Source organism: Ranitomeya variabilis, chromosome 1, assembly GCF_051348905.1.
Source record: "Ranitomeya variabilis isolate aRanVar5 chromosome 1, aRanVar5.hap1, whole genome shotgun sequence".
Lineage (NCBI taxonomy): Eukaryota > Metazoa > Chordata > Amphibia > Anura > Dendrobatidae > Ranitomeya > Ranitomeya variabilis.
In genome coordinates, this window is record NC_135232.1 from 1,012,227,091 (window position 1) to 1,012,240,115 (window position 13,025).

Below are 13,025 nucleotides of genomic sequence, written 5' to 3' on the forward strand. Positions count from 1 at the left end.
CTCAGATTGTAAATGCTGAGTGTTACTCATGTTTGTTAACACCTTAAATACCGCTGTCAATTTCTGACAGTGGAATTTAAGTGTGGTGTCTGAGGAGCAATCCAAGGTTGACACCCTAAGATGATGACGACAATTGACCCTAGGACACCCTAACCATAGATGAGTTATTTAAGAACTACATAGATACTATGTTATCTATTTTCAACATTATATTAGGGTGTCAACCTTCATGCTTAGGCAGATTTATATCAATGAGGGCTATTTTTATAGGGTATATTAGGGCCACATAGCAACCAGCCTGGTATATTGTCAAGGAACAATACTGTTTATCTATTATTGTACCCACCTATCTATATTAGTGTAACACCCTAGGTTCCTGGTTGTTACAGTGGCATTGCTTTCCTTATGGGGAGAGGGATGTCATGCTTGGAAGCGATGAAGGATCTCTTTTATCAGGTAATCACAAACATGCAACATGTTCATACTCCAGGCCAGAAGGGGAAGCTCTGACCCAGCTTGTGGGTGGCCCCCCTATATATATTCTGGTCTGGAGGGGAAGTTAGTTAGTGAGTGGAGCAGTCTGAGACACAGAGAGAAGAGAGGAGCCATACCCCCATGAGAGGTGCTGCAGCTCCAGGAAAGAGAGAAAGGAAAGCAGAACAGATTGTAGAGAGCATGAAGGAGAAAAAGAGGCACAGGCGAAGATGGAGGTTGTGCAGTACTGTACATCTCACAGCATAAACAGGCGGGACAGCAGATTGCAAGTTACCTGTCCACCATACACCTGAAGACACAGTAACACATAGAGCCCGGGTCGTGATAGAAATCCGTAAAAAGGCTAGAGTTACCTATCATACAGGTATTGTCCTACCTAAAGGGGGACAGAGAGAACATGTGAGGACCTTGTGTGAGGCCTAAGGCAGCAAGGGACTACACCACAGCGCTAGAGAGAAGGCTTCCAACTCCACTTGGTAAACTTGAAACCCTTCAGTAAAGAGGTAAAGAGACTGCAACCCTGTGTCCTCCGTTTCTTCATACCCCACCTACCATCTCTCCCTACTACACCGGGAGCCCGGGGACCCAGCTTTACCTGTGGAAGTCATACCATCCTAGCTGCCATAACATCACCCCAGTGGACCCCTTTAAGCAACATCGGTCACCCCTGACCGAGTACCACTGGTGGCGTCACGAACAAACTTTATTCAAACCCTTTAAAGACCTTCCCTTTCACATGAGCACCCAGGGCCACGGACCGGGTCGCCGCCACCGTGACACATCCCTTTAAGTACTGGGCCCGGTACCGAGTACCCCACGGCCCAGGTCTGGAGATTGGGCTGCCCATGACAGGGTTTTGATGTGGCGGTCTCTTAATTGTTGTCAGAGTTGTATGTTTACACAATATACACAATCATACTATATACTTTATATATATAATTTATATTATATATGTATATATATTATATACAAACACGCATCACAGATTTACACAATCATACTATATACACATATACAGACACGCACACTGTATACCTCAGGTACACACACACATGTACACACACGGATACATACACATATATGTATATATATATATATATATATATATATATATATATATATATACACTATGTTCCAAATTATTATGCAAATGACATTTTTCTCTGATTTTCCTAAATGGTCGGTGCAAATGACGGTCAGTCTAATAAAAGTAATCACCCGTTAGAGTATACATCGAATTTTATTGAATAAACCTCCCAATGATAACAGTATAATCTCCAAAATGAATAAAACCTCAAAATGCACTGTTCCAAATTATTAGGCAAAGTAGAATTTCTAAACATTTTATATGTTTTAAAGAACTGAAAATGCTCATTTGTGGAATTTGCAGCATTAGGAGGTCACATTCACTGAACAAAAAAGCTATTTAACTCCAAAACATCCTAACAATCCAAGTTACATGTTAACATAGGACCCTTCTTTGATATCACCATCACAATTCTTGCATCCATTGTACTTTTGAGTTTTTGGAGAGTTTCTGCTTGTATTTCTTTGCATGAAGTCAGAACAGCCTCCCAGAGCTGCTGTTTTGATGTGAACTGCCTCCCACCCTCATAGATCTTTTGCTTGATGATACCCCAAAGGTTCTCTATAGGGTTGAGGTCAGGGGAAGATGGTGGCCACACCATGAGTTTATCTCCTTTTATGCCCATAGCAGCCAATGCCTCAGAGGTTTTCTTTGCAGCATGAGATGGGGCATTGTCAGCATGAAGATGATTTTGCTCCTGAAGGCACGTTTCTGCTTTTTATACCATAGAAGAAAGTTGTCAGTCAGGCACTCTATATACTTTGCGGAGGTCATTTTCACACCTTCAGGAACCTTAAATGGCCCTACCAGCTGTTTCCCCATGATTCTGGCCCAAAACATGACTCCTCCACCCCCTTGCTGTTGTTGCAGCCTTGTTGGGACATGGTGGCCATCCACCAACCATCCACTACTCCATCCATTTGGACCATCCAGGGTTGCTCAACACTTATCAGTAAACAAGACTGTTTGGAAATTAGTCTTCATGTATGTGTGGGCCCAATGCAACTGTTTCTGCTTGTGAACACTGTTTAGGGGTGGCCAAATAGTAGGTTTATGCACCACAGCATGCCTTTGAAGGAGCCTACACTTTGAGGTTCGAGGGACTCCAGAGGCACCAGCAGCTTCAAATATCTGTTTGCTGCTTTGTAATGGCTTTTTATCAGCTGCTCTCTTAATCTGATGAACTTGCCTGGCAGAAATCTTCCTCATTATGCCTTTATCAGCACAAACACATCTGGGCTCAGATACAGCCACAAATCTCTTAACAGTACGATGATCACGCTTAAGTTTTCTGGAAATTTCTAATGTTTTCATCCCTTCACCAAGGCATTGCACTATTTGATGCTTTTCAGCAGCAGAGTGATCCTTTTTCTTTACCATGCTACTTGAAAACTGTGACCTGCTTAATAATGTGGAACATCATTTTTAAGTAGTTTTCCTTTAATTAGAATCACCTGGAAAACTAATTATCCCATGTGTTTAAGATTGATTTCAGTGATCCATTGAGCCCTGAGACACAATACCATCCACGAGTTTATTTGAAAAACAAAACAATTAAATCTTTATGACACTTAACTCCAGTTTGCATAATAATTTGGAACACAGTGTATATATATATATATATTGTAGCATGGCTAAAGGGTGTCTAATCGACGGGAGATATGTGTCGCATAGATGGCTTGCCGCTGTGATGTAACCATAGCTACCTATATGTCTGTCAGGACCTGTGGTGATGTCAGACCACATGGCTAATCATGTGATGGGTTACTGGGTGTGGTTAGTTCTATATAAGACAGGCTAATACTTAACACTAGAGATATGTGTGGAGCTGCTAGCCTCCAGAGTGTGTTAAAGTTCCAGGTCTGAGCCTGAAAGACTGGACGCTTTGTTTTTCCTTTTCCTGAACTAAAGGCTATTTGTTTGCTGTTATTTTGCCACATTGTTTATGATGTAATAAACCTATGAACTTTTAAAGGAACGTGCCTCCTGAAGTGTCAGCCATCGCACCTGAGTGAGTGAAATCCCTACAATTGGTGGTAGACGTGCGGGCAGCGTTCCCAGCGGAGACGAAAAGTCTGTTATTGAATGTCCTGGGTCAAGTCTGTTGTAAGCCAGTCGGGGAAAATGGAGGAACTGCTGAAACACTTGGTCCAGTTGCAGTCACAGCAGGAGCAATGGCAGCAAGAGACCAACAGGCTGTTGATGCAGCAGATACAACAGAGCCAGCAGCAGATACAACAGAGCCAGCAGGAGCAATGGCAAAGCCAGCAGGAGCAACGGCAGCAGATGCAACAGAACCAGCAGGAGCAACGGCAGCAGATGCAGCTTCTGGCAACCGCCATCCAGGGCAAGATGAGTGCCCCAACCCCAGGTTTGGCTGATGACACCCACGTCCGGAAGACGGTAAGACGCGCATTGCAAAAAATGACCCCCGGGGATGATGTTGAGGCCTTCACGACGGTGTTTGAGAGGGTCGCTGAGAGGGAAAAACTCCCGCCAGAGCAGTGGGCAGAGGTACTGGCGCCATACCTGACGGGAGAACCCCAGAAGGCATACTATGATTTGACCTTGCAGGATGCCAAAGAGTATCACAAATTGAAAGCCGAGGTTCTAGCACGTTTGGGGGTGACACTGACTGTTAGGGCACAGCGAATTCACTCCTGGGCTTATCACTGGGACAAACCGCCTCGCTCCCAAATGTTTGACCTGTTGCACCTGGTCCAGAAATGGCTTCAGCCAGAGTCCTCTACACCTGCACAGATGGTAGAATGAGTGATGATGGATCGGTTTGTGCATTCCCTCCCGAGGTCCATACAGACTTGGGTTGCCCAGGGTGATCCCCAGAATGCTGACGAACTGATCGGACTGGTCGAGAGATACCAAGGGTTGGAAGGCTCCTCCGGGAGACAACCCATGCCGTACTGGGGGTCCCAGAAGGGAGCGGAGTCCCAAAAAGGGGTGGTGTGTCCAAGGTCACAAAGGGTGGGGGAGGTGGTGCCCAAGGTCCCTACGGGTGATATTATTTGTTGGAGGTGCCACGGGCCAGGACATATAGCTGCCAGTTGTTCCCAGACCACTGAGCAGATGGACTGCAGCATGGGACGCCGTTGTTCATACTATGCGTATCCAGCCTGCAGTGTGAACTCTCCGCCCAACGAGGGACCTCAAGCGTGTCCCGTAAAGGTGAACGGTCGAGCAGTAACGGCACTGTTAGACTCGGGGAGCCTAGTGACCCTGGTGAGGGCCACTTTTCCTCTCCACCTGCTCCCGGGAAAGAAGGTCGGAGTGCGGTGCATCCATGGTGATGCAAAGGACTACCCTGTGGCCAGGGTGGACATTGAAACGGCATGTGGCACTGAGTCCCACATAGTCGGCGTCGTGCAGGACTTGTTGCACCCTATAATTATTGGCTGGGATTTCTGTTTGTTTAGGGATTTGTGGGGAAAAGGTTCTGAGCTCCCTAGCAAGAGTAGGGAACCAGTGAACCCTGGAAGGGTGTCACCACACCCAGAGACAGACGGGTTTCCTTTTTGTGTGCTGGTTGGGGATGAGGAGGAAGTGTCCCCTGCATCTGACACTATGTAGTTAGAGGTAACCGGTGAAAATTTTGGGACTGCCCAACATAGGGACCCCACTCTGAGGGAAGCCTTTAATAATGTCACAGTTATTGACGGGGTGGTACAGGAGCCGGGGGCAGACACAAGGTTTCCCCATTTTCTGATGAGTGGGGAGTTGTTGTACCGGGTCACGAAAATAAGGGAGGAGTTGGTAGAGCAGTTGGTAGTGCCGGGTCCATATAGACGGAAGGTGTTGGACATGGCCCATTCACACATCTTGGGTGGACACCTAGGGGTGGAAAAAACGCAGGAATGGGTTGTGCAGAGATTCTATTGGCCTGGGTGTCACCGAGAAATAGTGAACTATTGCAGGTCCTGCCCTACATGTCAGCTAACTGCTCCCACTCCTCATTTCCGGAACCCCCTTGTGCCACTGCCCATTATTGAGGTACCGTTCGAGAGAATTGCCATGGACTTGGTTGGTCCCTTAGTTAAATCAGCCCGGGGCCATCAGTATATATTAGTCATCCTGAACTATGCCACACGCTATCCTGAGGCAATTCCCTTGAGAAATTCTTCCTCAAAGAGTTTAGCCCGCGAGTTGGTCCATGTCTTTTCCCGGACAGGTCTGCCGAAGGAGATCCTGACTGACCAGGGGACACCTTTCATGAGCAAGGTGATGAGGGAGTTATGCAAAGCCCTGAAAATCTCCCAGTTGAGGACCTCGGTGTACCATCCCCTGTCAGATGGTCTTGTTGAGAGATTTAACAAGACACTGAAGAGCATGCTGAGAAAAGCTATAGAGAAATGTTTTCCATTCGTGAAGTTCCACAGGCCTCCACAGGGTTCTCACCGTTTGAGCTGCTATATGGCCGACATCCGCGAGGACTCCTGGATGTAGCCAAGGAAACCTGGGAAGCCGAAGTCACGCCCCACAGAAGCATCATTGAGCATGTGGCCCTGATGCAGCAGAGGATTGCAAAGGTGATGCCTATTGTGAAAGAACACCTCCTCCAGGCACAAGAAGCTCAGGCCAGAATCTACAACCGGTCTGCAAGAGTGAGGCAGTTCAATCCGGGAGACCGAGTTCTTGTGTTAGTTCCAACGGTGGAAAGCAAGTTCTTGGCCAAATGGCAAGGGCCATATGAGGTTGTCGAGAAACTTGGTGAAGTAAATTATAAAATTCACCAACCAGGAAGACGGAAACCATTCCAAGTATACCATGTCAACCTCATCAAGCCGTGGCAAGATAGAGAGCCGACAGTAACTCCATCGTTGTTAAGCAACCCAGAAGGTGAGGTTGGAGCGGTTACTATAGCGGAGACACTATCGAAGACCCAGAAACAACAGTGCCGGGAGTTACTCCAGAAAAACAGGGACCTGTTTTCAGAGTTGCCAGGACACACGAAGGTCATAGCGCACGAGGTCCTAACAGAGCCACATGTGCGGGTGAACGTGAAGCCCTATCGTATTCCTGAGGCTCGTCGAGAAGTTATCTCCAAGGAAGTGGAGCGTATGTTTAAGCTTGGAGTCATTGAGGAATCCAAGAGCGGTTGGTCGAGCCCAATTGTCCTGGTCCCAAAACCTGATAGAGAGTGGAGGTTTTGCAATGACTATCGGAAGTTGAATGAGGTCTCCAAGTTTGACGCTTATCCCATGCCCCGCGTTGATGAGCTCATCGAAAGGCTTGGACCTGCCAGGTACATAACCACCTTGGATTTGACGAAGGGGTATTGGCAGATCACCATGGCACAGGAAGCCAAGGAGAAGACGGCGTTTTCTACACCAAATGGATGTTTCCAGTATGTCCAGATGCCGTTTGGCCTACAGGGAGCTCCGGCGACCTTCCAGAGGGCTATGGATAGAATCTTTGCACCCCATAACGCATACGCTACTGCGTACCTGGATGATATCGTCATCTTTAGCCCGTACTGGGAGAGTCATCTGGAAAAGGTCCAAGCGGTGTTTGATACTATAAGAGAGGCCGGATTTACAATAAACCCGAAGAAGTGTGCCTTGGGTAAAGAAGAAGCTAAGTACCTTGGATACATATTGGGTCGTGGAGAAATAAAACCCCAAATCAGTAAAGTGGAGGCAATTCAAACATGGCCAAAACCAGTTTCCAAGAAGCAAGTTAAAGCTGTTATGATCCTAGTGGCTTAGGATCACAAATCTAACCAGCTAAGTAGAAAATAATAGGACGAGCTCTGGGGATGTGGTAACTGGACTAACCGCAAACCTGATCCTAACCGCACACACTATAGGCAGCCGTGGAACGTTTCCTGAAATCCTAGACATCTCTTCACGGCCTGAGAAACTGACTACCCCTAAAGAGAAAGTAAAGACCTCACTTGCCTCAGAGAAATCCCCCAGAGATATAGATGCCCCCCACAAATAATAACGGTGAGTTAAGAGGAAAAGACAAACGCAGAGATGAAACAGGTTAAGCAAATGAGGCCCGCTAACGCTAGATAGTAGAAAATAGCAAGGGATCTGTGCGGTCAGTAAAAAACCCTATGCAAAAATATCCACGCAGAGAATGCGAGAACCCCCACACCAACTAACGATGTGGGGAGAGCAACTCAGCACCCCAGAGCACCAGCAAGCAGGGAAATCACATATTAGCAAGCTGGACAAAAACTCATCATATACTAGGGAACATCTTGAACACAGATGAGCAAAAATAAGCAAACAGAACTTAGCTTCTCTTGGAGAGACAGATAATGGATGTAGACAGGAGCAATCAGAATAGCACTAAATACAACGGCAACAGGCAAGGAATGAAGGACCAGGTGGATTAAATAGGAAACCTAACTAGCAGATGATGAGACAGCTGATCCTGCCAGAAACCTGCAAAATAACAAAAAGAGCCACCAGGAGGAGCCCAAAGAGAGAACTCACACAGTACCACTCATGACCACAGGAGGGAGCCCGGAAACAGAGTTCACAACAGTACCCCCCCCTTGAGGAGGGGTCACCGAACCCTCACCAGAACCCCCAGGGCGATCAGGGTGAGCCACATGTAAAGCACGAACCAAATCGGCCGCATGAACATCAGAGGCGACAACCCAGGAATTATCCTCCTGACCATAGCCCTTCCACTTAACCAAATACTGAAGCCTCCGTCTTGAAATACGAGAATCCAAGATCTTCTCCACCACGTATTCCAATTCTCCCTCAACCAGCACCGGAGCAGGAGGCTCAACAGAAGGAACCACAGGCACCACATACCTCTGCAACAAAGACCTATGGAACACAGTATGGATGGTAAACGATGCCGGGAGGTCCAAGCGAAATGACACAGGGTTGAGGATTTCCAAAATTTTATAAGGACCGATAAAACGAGGTTTAAACTTAGGAGAAGAAACCTTCATAGGAACATAACGAGACATAACGAGAAGGCAACCACACCAAATCCCCCACACGAAGTCGGGGACCCACACAGCGACGATGGTTAGCAAAGCGCTGAGCCTTCTCTTGTGACAACATCAAATTGTCCACCACATGGTTCCAAATCTGCTGCAACCTATCCACCACAGAATCCACCCCAGGACAGTCAGAAGACTCAACCTGACCCGAGGAAAAACGAGGATGAAAACCAGAATTACAAAAAAAAGGCGAAACCAAAGTAGCCCAACTAGCCCGATTATTAAGGGCAAACTCGGCCAATGGCAAAAAAGCCACCCAATCATCCTGGTCATCAGCAGAAACAAAACATCTCAAATAAGTTTCCAAGGTCTGGTTAGTTCGCTCGGTTTGGCCATTCGTCTGAGGATGGAAGGCCGACGAAAAAGACAAATCAATGCCCATCTTAGCACAAAAGGACCGCCAAAATCTGGACACAAACTGGGATCCTCTGTCAGACACAATGTTTTCAGGGATGCCGTGCAGACGAACCACATTCTGAAAAAATAACGAAACCAAATCGGAGGAAGAAGGCAACTTAGGCAAGGGCACCAAATGGACCATTTTAGAAAAACGATCACAAACCACCCAGATGACAGACATTCTCTGAGAGACCGGAAGATCCGAAATAAAATCCATGGAAATATGTGTCCAAGGCCTCTTAGGAACCGGCAAAGGCAAAAGCAAACCACTGGCACGAGAACAGCCAGGCTTAGCCCGAGCACAAATCCCACAGGACTGCACAAAGGAACGCACATCCCGCGACAAGGAAGGCAACCAGAAGGATCTAGCCACCAAATCTCTGGTACCAAAAATCCCAGGATGACCCGCCAACACTGAAGAATGGACCTCGGAAATAACTCTGCTGGTCCATCTATCTGGGACAAACAGTCTCTCTGATGGACAACGGTCAGGTCTATCCGCCTGAAATTCCTGTAACACCCGTCGCAAATCTGGGGAAATGGCAGACAAAATTACCCCCTCTTTGAGGATACCAACCGGCTCAGAAACTCCAGGGGAGTCAGGCACAAAACTCCTAGAAAGAGCATCAGCCTTCACGTTCTTCGAACCAGGAAGGTACGAGACCACGAAATCGAAACGTGAGAAAAACAACGACCATTGAGCCTGTCTAGGGTTCAACCGCTTGGCCGACTCAAGATAAATCAAATTTTTATGATCAGTCAAGACCACCACACGATGCTTAGCTCCCTCTAGCCAGTGTCGCCACTCCTCAAATGCCCACTTCATTGCCAACAACTCCCGATTACCAACATCATAATTTCGTTCAGCCGGCGAAAATTTTCTTGAAAAGAAGGCACATGGCTTCATCACAGAGCAATCAGAGCTTCTCTGTGACAAAACAGCCCCTGCTCCAATTTCGGAAGCATCAACCTCGACCTGGAAGGGAAGAGAGACATCTGGCTGACATAAAACTGGAGCCGAAGAAAACCGGCGCTTCAGCTCCTGAAAGGCCTCAACGGCCGCAGGAGACCAGTTAGTCACATCAGAACCCTTCTTGGTCAAATCCGTCAAAGGTTTAACCACACCAGAAAAATTAGCAATGAAGCGACGGTAAAAATTAGCAAAACCCAAGAACTTCTGAAGACACTTAACCGATGTAGGTTGAGTCCAATCATGAATAGCCTGGACCTTGACTGGGTCCATCTCAATAGAAGAAGGAGAAAAAATAAAGCCCAAAAAGGAAACTTTCTGGACTCCGAAGAGACATTTGGAACCCTTCACAAACAAGGCATTGGCACGCAGGACCTGAAATACCATCCTGACCTGCTTCACATGGGATTCCCAATCATCTGAAAAGACCAAAATATCATCCAGATACACAATCATAAATTTATCCAGATATTCTCAGAAGATATCGTGCATGAAGGACTGAAACACAGAAGGGGCATTAGAAAGTCCAAAAGGCATCACCAAGTACTCAAAATGGCCTTCGGGCGTATTAAATGCTGTTTTCCATTCATCGCCCTGTTTTATACGCACAAGATTATACGCACCGCGAAGATCTATCTTGGTGAACCAACTAGACCCCCTAATCCGAGCAAACAGATCAGACAACAATGGTAAGGGATACTGGAATTTGACTGTGATTTTATTTAGAAGGCAATAATCTATACAGGGTCTCAATGAACCATCCTTCTTGGCCACAAAAAAGAATCCCGCACCAAGAGGGGACGAGGAGGGGCGAATATGTCCCTTCTCCAAAGACTCCTTTACATAGCTCCGCATAGCGGCATGCTCTGGTACAGACAAATTAAACAGTCGTCCCTTAGGGAACTAACTACCAGGAATCAAATTTATAGCACAATCACAATCCCTATGAGGAGGTAGGGCACTGGATTTGGGCTCATCAAATACATCCTGGTAGTCCAACAAAAACTCAGGGACTTCAGAAGGAGTAGAGGAAGCAATTGATACCAAGGGAGCATCGCCACGAATTCCCTGGCAACCCCAACTCAACACAGACATAGCTTTCCAATCCAGGACTGGATTATGAGCCTGCAACCATGGCAGACCCAACACGACAACGTCATGCAAATTATATAACACAAGAAAGCGAATCACCTCCTGATGTGCAGGAGTCATACACATGGTCACTTGAGTCCAGTATTGAGGTTTATTCTTGGCCAATGGTGTAGCATCAATTCCCTTTAATGGAATAGGGAACTGTAATGGCTCAAGGATAAAACCACAGCGCTTGGCAAATGACAAATCCATCAGATTCAGGGCGGCACCTGAATCTACAAAAGCCATAACTGAGTAGGATGACAGAGAGCAAATCAAAGTAACAGACAAAATGAATTTAGGCTGTACAGTACCAATGGTGACAGATCTAGCAAAGTTTTTTGTGCGCTTAGAGCATGCTGAGATAACATGAGCTGAATCACCACAGTAAAAGCACAACCCATTCTGACGTCTATGATTTTGCCGTTCAATTCTGGTCAGAATCCTATCACATTGCATAGACTCAGGTTTCTGTTCAGAAAACACCGCCAGATGGTGCGCAGGTTTGCGCTCCCGCAAACGCCGATCAATCTGAATGGCCAAAGCCATTGACTCATTCAGACTCGCAGGCGTGGGGAACCCCACCATAACATTCTTAATGGCTTCAGAAAGGCCTTCTCTGAAATTTGCAGCCAGGGCACACTCATTCCATTGAGTAAGCACCGACCATTTCCGAAATTTTTGACAATACACCTCAGCTTCATCCTGACCCTGAGAGAGAGCCAGCAAGGCCTTTTCTGCCTGGTTCTCCAGATTAGGTTCCTCATAAAGCAATCCAAGCGCCAGAAAAAACGCATCCACATTCAGCAATGCAGGATCTCCTGGCGCCAGGGAGAAGGCCCAATCTTGAGGGTCGCCGCGTAACAGAGAGATAACAATTCTAACTTGCTGAGCGGAATCACCAGATGAACGAGGTCTCAAAGAAAGAAATAATTTACAATTATTCTTAAAATTCAGAAACCTAGATCTATCTCCAGAAAAAAAACTCAGGAATAGGTACTTTTGGCTCAGACATAGGACTGTGAACAACAAAATCCTGAATGCTTTGCACTCTTGCAGCAAGATGATCCACACTAGAAGTCAGACTCTGAATATCCATGTCTGCAGCAGAACTCAAAGCCACCCAGAGATTAAGGGGAGGAGAGAAGCAGGACAGACTGCAGAGCAGAAAAAAAAATTGAACACAGGATTTCTCTTATCCCACTTTTGCGATGCATTTAACACTTTTGGCCTTTTGCACTGTTATGATCCTAGTGGCTTAGGATCACAAATCTAACCAGCTAAGTAGAAAATAATAGGACGAGCTCTGGGGATGTGGTAACTGGACTAACCGCAAACCTGATCCTAACCGCACACACTATAGGCAGCCGTGGAACGTTTCCTGAAATCCTAGACGTCTCTTCACGGCCTGAGAAACTGACTACCCCTAAAGAGAAAGTAAAGATCTCACTTGCCTCAGAGAAATCCCCCAGAGATATAGATGCCCCCCACAAATAATAACGGTGAGTTAAGAGGAAAAGACAAACGCAGAGATGAAACAGGTTAAGCAAATGAGGCCCGCTAACGCTAGATAGCAGAAAATAGCAAGGGATCTGTGCGGTCAGTAAAAAACCCTATGCAAAAATATCCACGCAGAGAATGCGAGAACCCCCACACCAACTAACGATGTGGGGGGAGCAACTCAGCACCCCAGAGCACCAGCAAGCAGGGAAATCACATATTAGCAAGCTGGACAAAAACTCATCATATACTAGGGAACATCTTGAACACAGATGAGCAAAAATAAGCAAACAGAACTTAGCTTCTCTTGGAGAGACAGATAACGGATGTAGACAGGAGCAATCAGAATAGCACTAAATACAACGGCAACAGGCAAGGAATGAAGGACCAGGTGGATTAAATAGGAAACCTAACTAGCAGATGATGAGACAGCTGATCCTGCCAGAAACCTGCAAAAT